The sequence below is a fragment of the Podarcis gaigeae genome, assembly GCF_964106915.1.
Source record: "Podarcis gaigeae genome assembly, chromosome: W".
Taxonomy (NCBI): domain Eukaryota; kingdom Metazoa; phylum Chordata; class Lepidosauria; order Squamata; family Lacertidae; genus Podarcis; species Podarcis gaigeae.
In genome coordinates this window covers 28,977,103-28,991,263 of record NC_139695.1, presented here as the reverse complement: position 1 = coordinate 28,991,263, position 14,161 = coordinate 28,977,103, and the positions used below count along the sequence as shown (strand labels likewise).

Genomic DNA, 14,161 nt, shown 5'->3' with positions numbered 1-14,161 from the left:
TCATCATGCTGGCTGGGGCTGCAGCCCATCAACCTATGAAGGCCCATCCATGTTCTGTTGCTGTTTTTGTTACTTATTTCCTGCCCTTCACCCTAAGGTCCCAGGGCAGGTTCCAACAATTTAAATAAAATGTTAGCCAAACCTCATGTCCACAGCTGCATATTCAGTAAGCTTTTGGGTGAGCTGCACATCCGGAGTGGGAGGATTACTAGCTGCATATTAATAGGGGGAGGGGGAGCTTGGATTTGGGGTGCGAGCAATTAGTTTTTTGTTTTCCCACTTCAGATGCTTGCTGTGGCTAGGGCCGGGCAATACATCAATATAGATATATTTTCAAATCAGCTTGAAGTCTAGATAGTGAGACTGGTTTCATAATTTCTGACCTGGCAATATATTGCGAATCATGATGTGTGTGTGTGTACTATGCAAAAAACACCATGTGGGGGGAAACTGTGAAGCCAGACAATGCTTCTTTAGATTCCTGCAGCCCCTGTGGACTCTGCCGGTTCAGCTTTCCCCTGCCCTCCTGCAGGGGGCAGCCGAAATCACAATGCGGGGGAAACCGTGAAGCCAGCCAATGCCTCTACATAGCTCCATCTTATTTCAGACATCGTGATATATTGGTGTATTGCAATGTTTAGCTAGTGATATATCACCGTGTTGAAAGCCAGCTATCGCCCAGCCCTAGTTGTGGCCTCAGAGGGCAAGACTTGTCCACCCACCTGGAGCAAGGAAAGAATGCATACAGGCACACATTCTGTCAGGCTCTCATGCCAGTCCCCCTTGTCATTGGACCTCCAGGAGAAGCAGTTTCTGGATATCGTACCCCAGGATGGTGATGACTCCACTGAGCGGCCAAGGAGATCTGGCTTTTGGTGGACCACCTCTTCAAGAATGCCTGCCACCAGGTGAGCTGAGGGGGACGGTACCATTGAAAGGATGGGTGTGGGCTGGAATCCAGTACCAGTTTTGGGGTGTGCAGGTTCCAAACGTCCCAATTGATTTATATCTTAGCTACCGACTCGCTCTTGCGAGCTCCTGCTGTGAGTATAGTGGCACCTTGGTGGAGCGCAGCGGGTGGGACATCCAGCATACGGTCTTCCTTAGAGCGGCTCAGAAGAACCCAAGTGTTCCCAACCATTGTCTGTCTATCCCTAGCAAAGCGGCTCTCTGAGACTCGCCACTAGAAGACGCGGGGAATGATTTCACTCTCCCATTGCCCCAAATCAGGAGAAGGGTAGTAGGAATGCTACTGTGGAAAGCAGGCGGGATACAATTCTCAGCCCTTGTGCCAGCTCTCTTGGTGAGGGGCCTCTCTCCATTGTGGCATTCCTCGACCTCACATTATGCACCCCAGGGCTGGATTGTTCTTCATGCTATCCAGGATGTACCTCATCCCTTCCGAACGCATGGGTGATACTCTGCTTCAGGAGGACCTCTTCCAGACCCCGGGGACGCAGGACGAGCTGCAGGAGAGAATTGAGTGCCTGGACACCAGCATTCCCGAGACGATCCGTATCCTCTTGGGGGGCATTGTTGGGGAGCAGGGCTGCTTGGTGGTTTTCTTTCGCTCTTGGCTGGAGTGGACCTCACTTTTATATGCCTGGTGGCTTAGGTTCCTAGGCCAGCCCATCCTTAAGGCTCTGGGACACAGCACAATGAAATGCCCACAGTCAAGTCCAGTCATGCATCCAAACAGCTCCACAGCTTTAACCCCCATTTGAAAACTGTTGGAAATTCAAGCCCTTCTCATGATAAGCTGGCAGCAGTCCAGGCACCCGGCTTGATTCCCTGTTGACCTCCCTGGCTGCATTCCCCAGCAGACGCAGGCAAGGTCTCGATCGGCGATTCTTCTCAAACGTGAGAAGAACACACCCCTCTTTCCTGCCTCCCCCAGGCAGGGGAAAGAGATAGACAGAAACGTATTTACATGCTTATATTTCTGTCTTTGCAGCGTTACAAAAAACAGGACTGCTCTCTTCAAACTCCAGCAGTGTTGTGACTAAAACTTCCTGTACATCCTGTACAGCTCATTTTACACTGTGAGGTAATTCTGGTGCTGCGCACTGTGAAATGACTGCCCCTCTGTTCCCACAGCAGTCCCAACATTCCCATCATGTTTACACTTCAAGCTAGGACTTTGCAGCTGCATTGCTTCATTATCGTAACAAAAACATCAGCCTGGCTAGATAGAGCAGAGGTGGGGAATCTTGACAGGCCCACAGGCCCCACATCTAGCATCATACGTGGTGTCAGGTGTGGAGACATGGCTGCAAAGGAGCTTCAAGGGTGCGTTCAATTGTTCTTTGGCAAGCAGGGTTTGTTGACCGCACTTTTGGAGTTGACCACTAGTATTTGTTGTTTGGATTGAAACCATGCCTGCAGAAGGACATTTCCTCGGCAGATCAGCTTTGCAGGCAGCTTCGTCAAGAGGGGAGGTGTGGGATAATTACAGTGGGGTGGCTCAGTTGGTAGAGCGTGACACTCTTAATCTCAGGGCTGTGGGTTCAAGGTCCACCTTGCGCCAAAAGGGGGAACTTGCAAGGTGGGCCCAGATGTATAAGGACCAAGCTTCTTGCTTTGGACCAGCCTGGGAAGGAGGCAGGCTGCAGGTAACAGGACAGAACACTTCCCTTGCCAGGCTGTCAATAGCTGGCAGTGACCACTCGGTGGCCGAAGCTCTGCTCATCTTCCTGGAGGCAGTGCCAGAACCAGTCCTTTGCTATGAATTGTATCAGCGCTGCCTTGAGTGCTCACATGACAGCCACCTCTGTCACCAGGTCGGCCCCAGAGCCCCATCTCTTCCTGGCTGGTCTGTGGTGTGTACAGAAGCATAGAATCAGAAGGGATTTCCAAAATCATCTAGTCCAAATGTTGCCGCAAGTAACAGGAAATCCACTAAAACATCCCTGAAAGCCAGTAAACCAGCACACTGGCAGGAGGGCTAGTCTGGTCTGGGAAGCCTTGTTAACTGCAGAGGTTGCTGATGTCTCCTTTGATAACCATCCCTCTCGGTTGTGGAGGGGGGTGGGGTGCGCACATGTTGCCTTTTTGCTTTCTGACCAGGACTTGTAACAATAGCCCACCTGTTTCAGTGAACCTCGAAGCGGCCATATACTGGGCCATCTAGCTCAGTATTGTCGAAATTGACAAGCAGTGGCTCTCCAGGATTTCAGACAAGGGATGTTCCCTACCCTCCTGGGAGATGCTGGGGGTGGAGCCTGAGACTTTCTGCATGAAAAGCAGGTGGTTTACTGCAGAGCTATAGCCCTTCCCCCAAGATATCTCAGTTGGTAGAGCATAAGACTCTTCATCTCAGTGTCCTGAGTTCGAGCCCCACCTTAGGCATTGCAGGGGGTTCGATTAGTTAACCCTCGTGGTCCCTTCCGACTCTACAGTTGTATTATTCCCCAAAGTTCCCAGCAGAGTTCTAATCCGGTTACCATTTTAAACATTCTTTTTTTTATGCCAGGTCTAAACCTGCAAACATAACAAGTACACCGTGCTAGTGATCCATGCCCCTCCTCTAGCAAAGCTCTGCACTGAAACTCCAAACCGCCCCTCCCTGTCTTGCAGGTGATCTGCCAGTTGCCGCGGCCGCACCAGAACGTGTTCCGCTTCGTGGTGGCTTTCCTGCGGGAGCTGCTGAAATACTCTGAGAGCAACAGAGCAATCTTTTGAGAAGATTGATTTTAGAAAACTGTTAAAATGAAATACAATGAAATTCAACCAGGGGGATTTGAGGAAGTCACTTAACAATGTTATCAAGATTGGTTTAATTGCAATTAGGATGTATGTTTGTTTGTTTGTCTTTAAAAAATTTGGAAAATTTTTGGAAGAGGCGGCTTCAGGGAAAACAAATACTGTAACTGACTCTGGAAATGGCCAATCTTAAATTACTGAGCTGGAATGTTAACGGTTTGAACTCTGGAGCCAGACGATATCGGATTGAACATGTAATAGCAAAACAAAAATTGGATATAATCTGTCTCCAAGAGACACATATTGCAAAAAAGCATAAAAGGGTCTTAATTAACAAAAAATTAGGTATGGACTTCATCTCATCAGATAAAACAAAAAAGAGAGGAGTTGTTTTTTATATTAATCCTGCACTTGAACCCAAATTCAAAACAAAACAAAATTCCTTCCAGTAGCACCTTAAAGACCAACTAAGTCATTGGTCTTAAAGACCAACTAAGTCATTAAGGTGCTACTGGAAGGAATTTTGTTTTGTTTTGACTATGGCAGACCAACACGGCTACCTATCTGTAACTTGAACCCAAATTGATTCAGAAGGACGAAAAAGGCAGAATTTTAATAATACAAATTAAAATCCAGGGAGAGAAAGTGATATTGGTTGGTATTTACGCCCCTAATGATAAAAAAGCAACTTTTTTCAGGAAACTAGAAACAGAACTACTTGAATTTGCAGATCAAAAGATTATTTTAATGGGAGACTTAAATGGAGTTCCAACTTTAGACAAAGACAGATCAGCCAGGAAAACAGAGACCAAAGAAGGTAAACTGCCAAAAACTTTTTTTGACATGACTCAAAATCTAAAGCTGATAGATATCTGGGGAGTGAGACACATGTTTGATAGAGAGTATACTTTTCACAGCCATGTACATGACAGCAGTTCGAGAATAGACTCTATATGGATCTCCAAAGAATTAGAAACAAGAGTCAAAATAATTGAAATCAATCCCAGAACCTTTTCAGACCATAATTCCCTGACTATGGAATTACAAAAAGAATGTCAAATCTCTTTTAGATGGAGATTAAATGATGAGTTATTAGATGATCACAAATTTGTTGAAAAAGCAAAAAAGACCTTGATGGATTATTTTGAAATAAATAGTCAAGGGCTAAAAAAGTTACAGACGGTCTGGGATGCAAGCAAGGCTGTAATGAGAGGACTCTTTATACAACAAAATTCATTTAAAAGGAAATTGAGAGAGAAAAAGAAAAAAGAAATATTAGAGGAAATTATGAAAAAGGAGAAACAGCTGCCAAACAAAGCAAACAAAGAGGCAGTAAAACAGCCAATCAAAACATTACAAACCCAGTACTCAATGATTATAAACGAGGAAATCAGCTGGAAAATAAAAAGAGTAAAACAAAAATATTTTGAGCATGCAAATAAACCGGGGAAGTTGTTAGCCTGGCAGTTGAATAAAACTGAACAAAGGAACTCCATAAATAAAATTAACATAAATGGCAGAATCACAGACAAGCTGAAGGAAATACAAGAAGGGTTTGTTAAATATTTTTCTGAGTTGTACAGACAAGGGAAAGAAAAAACATTTAAGATAGAAGAGTACATCAGAAATAGCAACTTCCGGAGGCGGCGCAAAACAGCAATGGCGGTCCTCTTTACCCAGAGAAGAGGGGCTCCGCGAAAAAGGGTCGTCCGCTACGGCAAAGCGGAGACCCATTAAGAAAAACCGCAGGCAGAGCGAGCCTGCGGCCGTGGGACTCGGCGGGCGCCCAAAGCCCCCCGGAAACGAAGAAGGGGCTCCGTAAGGGGCTCCGGAACGCGAAAGGGGGAGCGGCGCTGTGAGTTCATCGCTCTTTTCGTGGATGCAAAGCCGCGCTGCTGCTGATGAGCACCGACCTTTCTTCTTGAAAACATCAAAATTGGCTGCTACATACCCGTGAGTAAGGGGAGTTAAACATCGGAAAATTTGGGAATTTGGTTGAAATTCGGCTGAAAACGGGAGGCGAGTAACAGGAAGTCCGTCTCCCGATCCTGCTAACCAGATTAAAGCAATTGCGCAGAAGAGCGCTGAAGCGCCGAAAAGGGACTGTAAAAGTAAAACGAGGGTGTATTTGACAGACTTTGTAGTGAAAAGACAAGCAGGAAATCTTTGTAAAAGTTGTGGATTTTATTTTTGGGACCTTCTTCCTAATCTTGAGCTATGTGGAGTTAAAAGGGACAACCCAGCTATCGGGCTGTCAGTGTGCAAAGGAGAACTGTCAAACTGCTGATACTGTTATTGGAGCTCAACTGATACATAGACTGAGATATTAACGTTTAAACATTGTTGCTGGGACCTTTCTTGACACCTTGTGGCCTTTCTTCAAGACAAAGAAAGCCTGTGGAAACTTCCTTTTGTGCTCTGGAACTATTAAAGACTTAACATAGGGAATTTAAGAACTTCAATGGCGGACAAGAGTTCTCTCCTTCCTTGAAACTTTGAAATACCCCCACCTAGAGGATTGTGGAGACATAGAGGCCTGGGAACTGTACTTTATTGTGATTCTCTGTGGTTAAATTGTTTACACTCTGGACTTTGTCTAACTTATGAAACAAAAGAAAATTTGACCTTGAACAGAGGCAGGTGTGGAATGAGTGGCACAGGGAGAACAAGAGCAGCTAAAGCTAAAGAAAAAGAAAAGAAACCAGGGCAACTTGTTCAAACAACCCTATCTCATCAACGAAGATCATCCGTCCCAACTGTGCTGACAGCACAGGAGGTGGAAATTGAAGAGCCTGCTGTAGAGCCTGCTGCAGAAGATATGGCAACTGGAGGATCTGAAATAGTCCTGAAACAAATCTTGGAACAACTTGGAATTTTAAATCAAAAAGTGGACAATCAATCATCAAAAATTGACCAAGCTACATCTTCTATTACTAAATTATCCGAGCAAGTTTCTCATCATACTCAGGCAATTGAAAAATTGCAAGGGGCGACGACTGAAAATTATAAACTTGCGGTGGAAGCTAGTCAAAAAGCAGAACAGGCGAACAAAAGGGTTGATGAGATTAGGGGGGAAGTAAGGCCTCTGAAAAGACAGGTAGGGGAACAACAAGCCTACCTGTCATTGGTTGAATTGAAAAGTAAGGAAAATAATCTCAGATTAAGGGCTATCCCAGAATTGGAGGAAGGAAATCTACAGGGATTTTTAACACTTTTGTTCTCCAAATTCTGGGGGATAGAGGAAGATAAGGACTTTAAAATTGTGACTGCCTTTAGACTGGGAAAATTGATAAAGAAGGACAAGTCCAGAGACTGTTTGGTTATTTTGAGATCGAGAGAGGAAAGAGACAAGATACTAGGCCTACATTTCAAAAAATCTTTGGAGATAGAAGGTAAAAAGGCTGAAATTTACAGAGATATACCTAAACACCTTTTGGATCTTAGGACCACTTATACAGATTTGACCAAATTGTTGAGATACAACACAATCCCTTATAGGTGGGAGTTTCCGCAAGGACTATCATTTACCTACAAAGGAAGGAAAGTAAGAATCAAAACACCGGAGGACCAACAGAAGTTCTTACACGACCACGAGGAGGACCTCCAGAAAGGAGCTGCAGCTTCTTGGCCTCCACCACCACCGGGACCATCTCCAAAGCCTACACCGCCTGGATCTGGACCAACATTACCACCTCCGGGATCGGAGGGAAACCTAGACACCCCATTGTAGACCCACCAATTAGACCAGGATGTCGCTGCAGCTTCTTAGTTGGAATATAAACGGCGGAAATTCTCCGGGAAAAAGAAGAAAAGTATTTCATATTTTGAAAAAAGAACAATTGGACATTATTTGCCTGCAAGAAACACATGTGACAAGGCTCCACAGAAAAGTGCTAATTAATAAAAGACTAGGCCAATAATTCATCTCTTTGGACAAAGTGAAGAAAAGAGGAGTGGTGATATATGCAAAGGAGAGCCTGTCACCGAAATTCTTATTCAAAGATGAACACGGCAGAATTTTGGCGATTGAAATTCAGACACAAGGAGAAAAATTTCTGATATTAGGAATATACGCCCCAAATGAAGGAAAATCGGAATTTTTCAGGAAGCTGCATGAGATTATGCTGGACTACCTAGACTACAATAACATCATCATGATGGGTGATATGAATGGGGTTGTGTCTGTAAATATGGATAAGTCGCAAAGTGCTAACATAACGAAAGATGGCAGACTACCTAAAACTTTTTTTGAAATGACTGACAATGTGGACTTAATTGACATATGGAGGGTTAAGAACCCCCTAGGAAAAGAAGGGACTTTCTTTTCTGAAGCTCATCTGACATGGACACGAATCGACCAAATATGGATAACTAGAGGACTGGCACCTAAGACTAGAAAGGTGGAAATCTGCCCAAAAACCTGCTCCGACCATAATGCTTTGAAAATGGAACTCAGACTAAATACAACCGGATCCTTCAGATGGAAAATGAATGACACCCTACTAAGGGATGAGAAGATTGTTAAGAAGGCCCAAAAAACTTTAAAGGACTATTTTGAGATAAATTTAAATACCACTGTGGAAAAAAGAATAATCTGGGACGCAAGTAAAGCAGTCATGAGAGGGTTTCTAATACAACAAAACACGATCAAGAAAAAACTCTGGAATGAAAAGAAGGAGAAGATATTGGAAAAAATAAGAGATGGAGAAAAAAAACTAAGATCCAGGCCCAAGTCGAAGGAAGTGCTGAGAGAAGTGAAATTTTTCCAAGCACAATATTTGAAATTGATAAATCAAGAGGTGGAATGGAGAATTAAACAAATGAAACAAAGATCTTTTGAATCAGCAAATAAGTGTGGGAAACTGCTAGCATGGCAGTTGAAAAAGAGACAAAAACTTAATATAGTCACAAATCTAGAGATTGAAGGGAGAATGGTACAGAAACCCGAGGAAATTAGAAAGTGCTTCCAGAGATACTTCAAAGAGCTTTATTCACAAGGGCCACAGAAAGATTCGGAGGTGGACCAATTTCTTAAAACCAACGGATTACAGAAAATACCTCAGGAAATGAGAACAACCCTGAATAGTAATATCACACAGCAAGAAATTGAAAGCGCCATTCAGAACCTCCAATTAGGCAAATCTCCAGGCCCTGACGGACTTACCTCCAAATACTATAAGGTTTTGAAGGACTATTTGATACAACCTTTGTTGGAGGTTTGTAACCAGATTATGGAGGGGAGGAAGGCACCGGAAACGTGGAAAGAAGCCTTCATCACATTGATACCCAAACTAGAAACTGAAAAGACTCAGCTTAAGAACTACCGCCCCATCTCACTCCTAAATGTGGATTACAAAATTTTTGCAGACATTTTGGCAAGTAGGTTTAAAAAAGTGCTTAATGAAGTGATCCATAAGGACCAGGCTGGCTTTCTCCCTGGTAGGCATTTGTTTGGCAACACAAGAAACATTATTGATATTTTGGAGCTTTTACAAACAAAGCTAAACACTAGAGCGGTGCTAATCTTTATTGATGCGGAGAAAGCCTTTGACAATATTTCCTGGATGTTTATGAAGAAAAATTTGGAAGGGATGGGAGTGGGGCGGGGGTTTGAAAATGGAATAGAAGCAATATATTCAGAACAAAAAGCGAAATTGATAGTAAACAATGTGGTGACAGAGGAGTTTAAAATTGAAAAAGGGACACGGCAGGGGTGCCCCCTATCCCCCCTATTGTTTATTTCAGTTCTGGAGGTGCTATTGAACATGATCAGAAAGGACCGGTTGGTACAGGGAATTGAGGTCGGAGTGAAACAATATAAATTGAAAGCATTTGCAGATGACCTGGTATTAACATTGCAGGAGCCTGTCTCTAGTACTAAAAGAGTGTTAGAATTAATTTCGGACTTTGGTCGGGTGGCGGGATTTAAGCTGAACAAGCAAAAAACTAAGGTTATAGCAAAAAATTTGACAATTACAGAAACAGATGAGTTTGTGAAAGAAACAGAATTAAATGTGGTTAAAAAAGTAAAATACCTAGGGGTGTATCTGACCTCCAAAAATTTGAATCTGTTTAAGGACAACTACGAGAAATGTTGGTCAGAAATCAAAAGAGATTTGGAAACATGGTCAAGATTGAAACTTTCCTTGTTGGGCCGAATAGCAGCTATAAAGATGAATGTATTGCCAAAAATGCTATTTTTGTTTCAGACCCTACAGATCGTGGACAAGGTGGAATGCTTTGGAAGGTGGCAGAAGGATATCTCTAAGTTTGTTTGGCAGGGCAAAAAGCCCCGAATAAAGTTTAAGATATTAACTGATGCGAAAGAAAGAGGGGGATTTGCCCTGCCAGACTTGAGGTTATATTACGAATCCGCAGCCTTCTGCTGGTTGAAAGATTGGATCTTACTGGAAAACACTGATGTCCTAGATCTGGAAGGGTTTGACAACGCCTTTGGGTGGCATGCATATTTGTGGTATGACAAGGTCAAAGTGCATAAACTGTTTAAAAACCACATTGTCAGGAGAGCAATTTTAATGGTCTGGACAAAATATAAAGACTTATTGGAGAGTAAGACTCCGAGGTGGCTCTCACCGGTGGAGGCCAAGGCACGTAAGAGACCTAATATGGAAGCCAATTGGCCTAAATATGAGGAAATTATTGAAAAGATTGGAGACAATTGGAGGTTGCAGAGCTTGGAAAAACTAAAAAACAAGGTGCGAGATTGGTTGCATTATGCACAAATTCAAGAGGTCTTTAAAGTAGACAAGAAGGTTGGATTCCAGGTGGAAAAATCGAAACTAGAGACAGAACTGTTAGAACCAAAAAGTAAACTACTTTCGAGAATGTATAACCTGCTGCTTAAATGGAATACTCAGGATGAGACAGTCAAATCCGCCATGATAAAGTGGGCGCAGGATTTGGGGCATAACATTATGTTTGAAGACTGGGAAAGGTTATGGAACACCGGAATGAAATTTACGGCATGTAGTGCCTTGAAGGAAAACATTATGAAAATGATATACCGGTGGTACATGACCCCAGTCAAGCTTGCTAAGATATATCACCTGTCTGATAATAAATGCTGGAAATGTAAAGAGGCGGAAGGGACATTTTTTCACCTCTGGTGGACCTGCCCGAAAGTGAAGGCCTTTTGGGAAATGATTCATAATGAACTAAAAAAGGTACTTAGATTTACCTTACCTAAGAAACCAGAGGCCTTCCTCCTGGGCATGGTGGACCAGAGAGTGCTTAAGGAGGACAGAACTTTTTTTATGTACGCTACTACAGCAGCAAGGATCCTGATTGCAAAACATTGGAAGACACAAGATTTACCCACACTGGAGGAATGGCACACGCAGTTGATGGACTACATGGAACTGGCCGAAATGACTGGCAGAATCCGAGACTTGGGAGAAGAAACATTTGAGGAGGACTGGAGAAAATTTAAAGACTATTTGGAAAAACATTATAAGTTGTATGAATGTTAAAAAACGCACCTTTTAGGAAATTCTAGCTTCAGTAATGTTAAATTAAAGAAATGGAAATTAAGGTACAAGGAGTCAGAGATAGAATAATGAAACAACTTTATTGTGTTAAAATGAAAACGTACATGATTTGGGCCATAATATATTTGAAATTGGGTAACATGATAAAATGGAAGATACAATAAGTTATTGAAACAAGTTAACAAATTGCAGACGTTATGCATCACAGAGAATGCAGGGTTGGGAGGACGCGGGGAAGTCCAATAGATTTGGAAAAAAGAGTAAGAAAAATTTGTAACTTTCTTTTTCTACTTTTATAATATGCTCTTTATTCTTTTTTCTGTATTTCATAAAATTAATAAAAAATATTATAAAAATAATAATAATAAAAAGAAATAGCAATATGCCATATTTAAAAGAAGAACAAAGGAACATCCTTAACTCCCAGATAACAATGCAAGAAATACTTGACGCAATAAAAAGCTCTAAAAATGGCAAGTCTCCAGGCCCGGATGGTTTTACGGCAAAATATTTTAAGATATTAAATGAACAATTAGTGAACCCATTGAAAGATGTCATGAATGAAATACTGAACACAGGCGAAATCCCAGAAACATGGAAACAGGCCTATATAACAGTAATTCCAAAACAAGACGCAGATTTGCTGCAAATTAAAAACTATAGGCCTATTTCCTTGTTAAATAATGATTACAAATTGTTTGTAAATATCCTAGCTAACAGATTAAAAAAATATTAAAGGAATATATACATCAAGATCAAGTCGGGTTCCTACCAGGAAGACAAATGAAGGAGAATATAAGGAATATTTTGAATATAATAGAATATTTGGAGGCTAAAAATGAAAAGAAAGTGGCAATGATGTTTATAGACGCTGCAAAAGCCTCCGATAATGTTTCTTGGAAGTTCATGATAAAGCTGTTAGAACAAATTAGAAGTGGTCCCAAGTTTTTAAAAGCAATAGCAGCAATCTATTCAGAACAAAAAGCCAAACTAATTATAAATCAGGTGATAACGGATGACTGTAAGATCCAAAAAGGAACAAGACAAGGATGCCCATTATCACCATTATTGTTTATTCTGGTCTTGGAAGTACTTGCCAAAAACATAAGAGCAAATAAGGAGATTACAGGTGTAAAAGCTGGGGAAAGTGAATTCAAGTTAAAAGCCTATGCAGATGACCTAGTGATAAGAGTGGAAGAACCTAAAACTTCACTCCCTAAAGTAACAGAAACTATATGGGACTGGCAGAAATGACTGGCAGAATCAGAGACCAGGGAGAAGAGTCGGTGGAAGAAGATTGGATGAAATTTAAAGTCTATCTACAGAAATATTGTAAAATTAATGAATGTTAGAAGGATGCTGGAATGAAGTTATGTGGTTTTAGCAGTAATGTTACAAAGGGGTATGTAAAAATGGATTGTTAACAGGTGAGAATGTAAAGCTACAATATATTAAGATGAATTATTAAGATAAAAGCAAAAATGGAAAGGTTTTGCTGAAATAACCAATTGAACTAGAATACAAAAAAGGGAGGTGTGAGGAGGTCAGGGAAACAAGTAAATGAAAGATAAGATATGGAAAGATTGATTTGTTTTTAACTGCTTTTATTTTTCTGTACTTTGTATTTTTTGTTTTCTTTTTTTCTTTTTTTCTTTTTGTAACTTTTTTGAAACTTCAATAAATATTATTATTTTTTAAAATATATATATCAGCGAATAAAATGAATGTGTTGCCAAAAATGCTATTTCTTTTTCAATCAATACCAGTCATCCTGAAAGAAGAATGCTTGAAAAAATGGCAGAAAGAGATTTTAAGATTTATCGGGGGGGGGGGGGGCAAAAGGCCAAGGATAAAACATAAAATACTTACAGATGTAAAAGATAGAGGCGGGTTTGCCCTCCCAGACCTTAAATTGTATTACGTATCTGCTTGTTTGGTATGGATCAGGGACTGGATGAGATTGGACAAGCAAGAGGCACTAGAACTAGAAGGTCATGACAACAGATTTGGTTGGCATGCATATTTATGGTATGGGAAAGGGAAGATTCATAGAAGCTTTTACAACCATATAATCAGGAAATCATTAATGAGAGTATGGGAGAGATATAAAGACTTATTGGAACAAAAGACTCCGTGGTGGCTTTCACCACATGAAGCATTACTGCTCAAACCACTTGGAAAAAAAGGAAAATGGCTCACATATGCTGATTTATTAAAGGAACATGATGGAAAATGGAAATTAAGAGATGATGATGAGATCAAAGACCACTTTCAGAGTTGGTTGCATTATCGACAACTACATGAAACATATAAAGAAGACTGTAAGAAAGTGTCAGGGAACTGCCATCGGAGCCAAGAGTGGAGGTGAGGCTCCCTAGCGATGCAGGAGAAGGGCCCAGCCGGGACAGAGGGAACACTTCCTCGGAGGAAGGAGATCAGCGTGACACCAGGAAGAATAGAGAGCCGGAAGGGACGTCGGAGAGATGGCTCCAAGACTCTTCCACAGAGACCAGCGGGGAGAGCCCAGGACCTCTGCTGGCCACACCCACTCTGCGCAGAAAACTTCCGCGCAGGGAAGCTAGGCGACGACTTGGTGTCAAAGAGCTTTTATGTTGGAAGAAGTTCAGGAAACGCCCACTGACGGATTCTGCCAGTGACTGACACAGCCACGGAGCAAGTGCTGTTCAGCCAGGGAAAAGTTTAGCCAAGGAACGTTGCCAAAAGCAGCGGCTACTTACGCACAAGCAACCCCAATTCCCTTTACAGTAAGGATTTAGTTATACTAGATCTAGGTTTCAAACGGAAGTGATTGAAGGGAAAGTGAAACTACTGAAGGCCGCATATAGCATACTATTAGAATGGGAGACGAAAGATGAAGAGGTAAAATCAGTTATGATTAAATGGGCACAAGATGTAGGTCACAACATCATGATGGAGGATTGGGTTAAATT

At 41.9% G+C, this 14,161-nt stretch overlaps 3 long non-coding RNA genes across 3 annotated transcripts in view; 2 read left to right on the top strand and 1 right to left on the bottom strand.

Annotated features, from left to right (window-relative positions):
• Positions 1–14,161, bottom strand: part of LOC310836093 — a 382,060-nt gene that overhangs the window by 260,576 nt on the left and 107,323 nt on the right. The window lies entirely within an intron of this gene.
• LOC310836100 overlaps positions 1–14,161 on the top strand; it is a 267,356-nt gene that overhangs the window by 167,488 nt on the left and 85,707 nt on the right. The window lies entirely within an intron of this gene.
• On the top strand, positions 837–3,653 carry LOC310836080. Its single transcript, XR_014559852.1, has 4 exons — positions 837–908; positions 1,431–1,515; positions 2,653–2,780; positions 3,577–3,653. It is a non-coding gene; the product is annotated as an uncharacterized lncRNA (long non-coding RNA).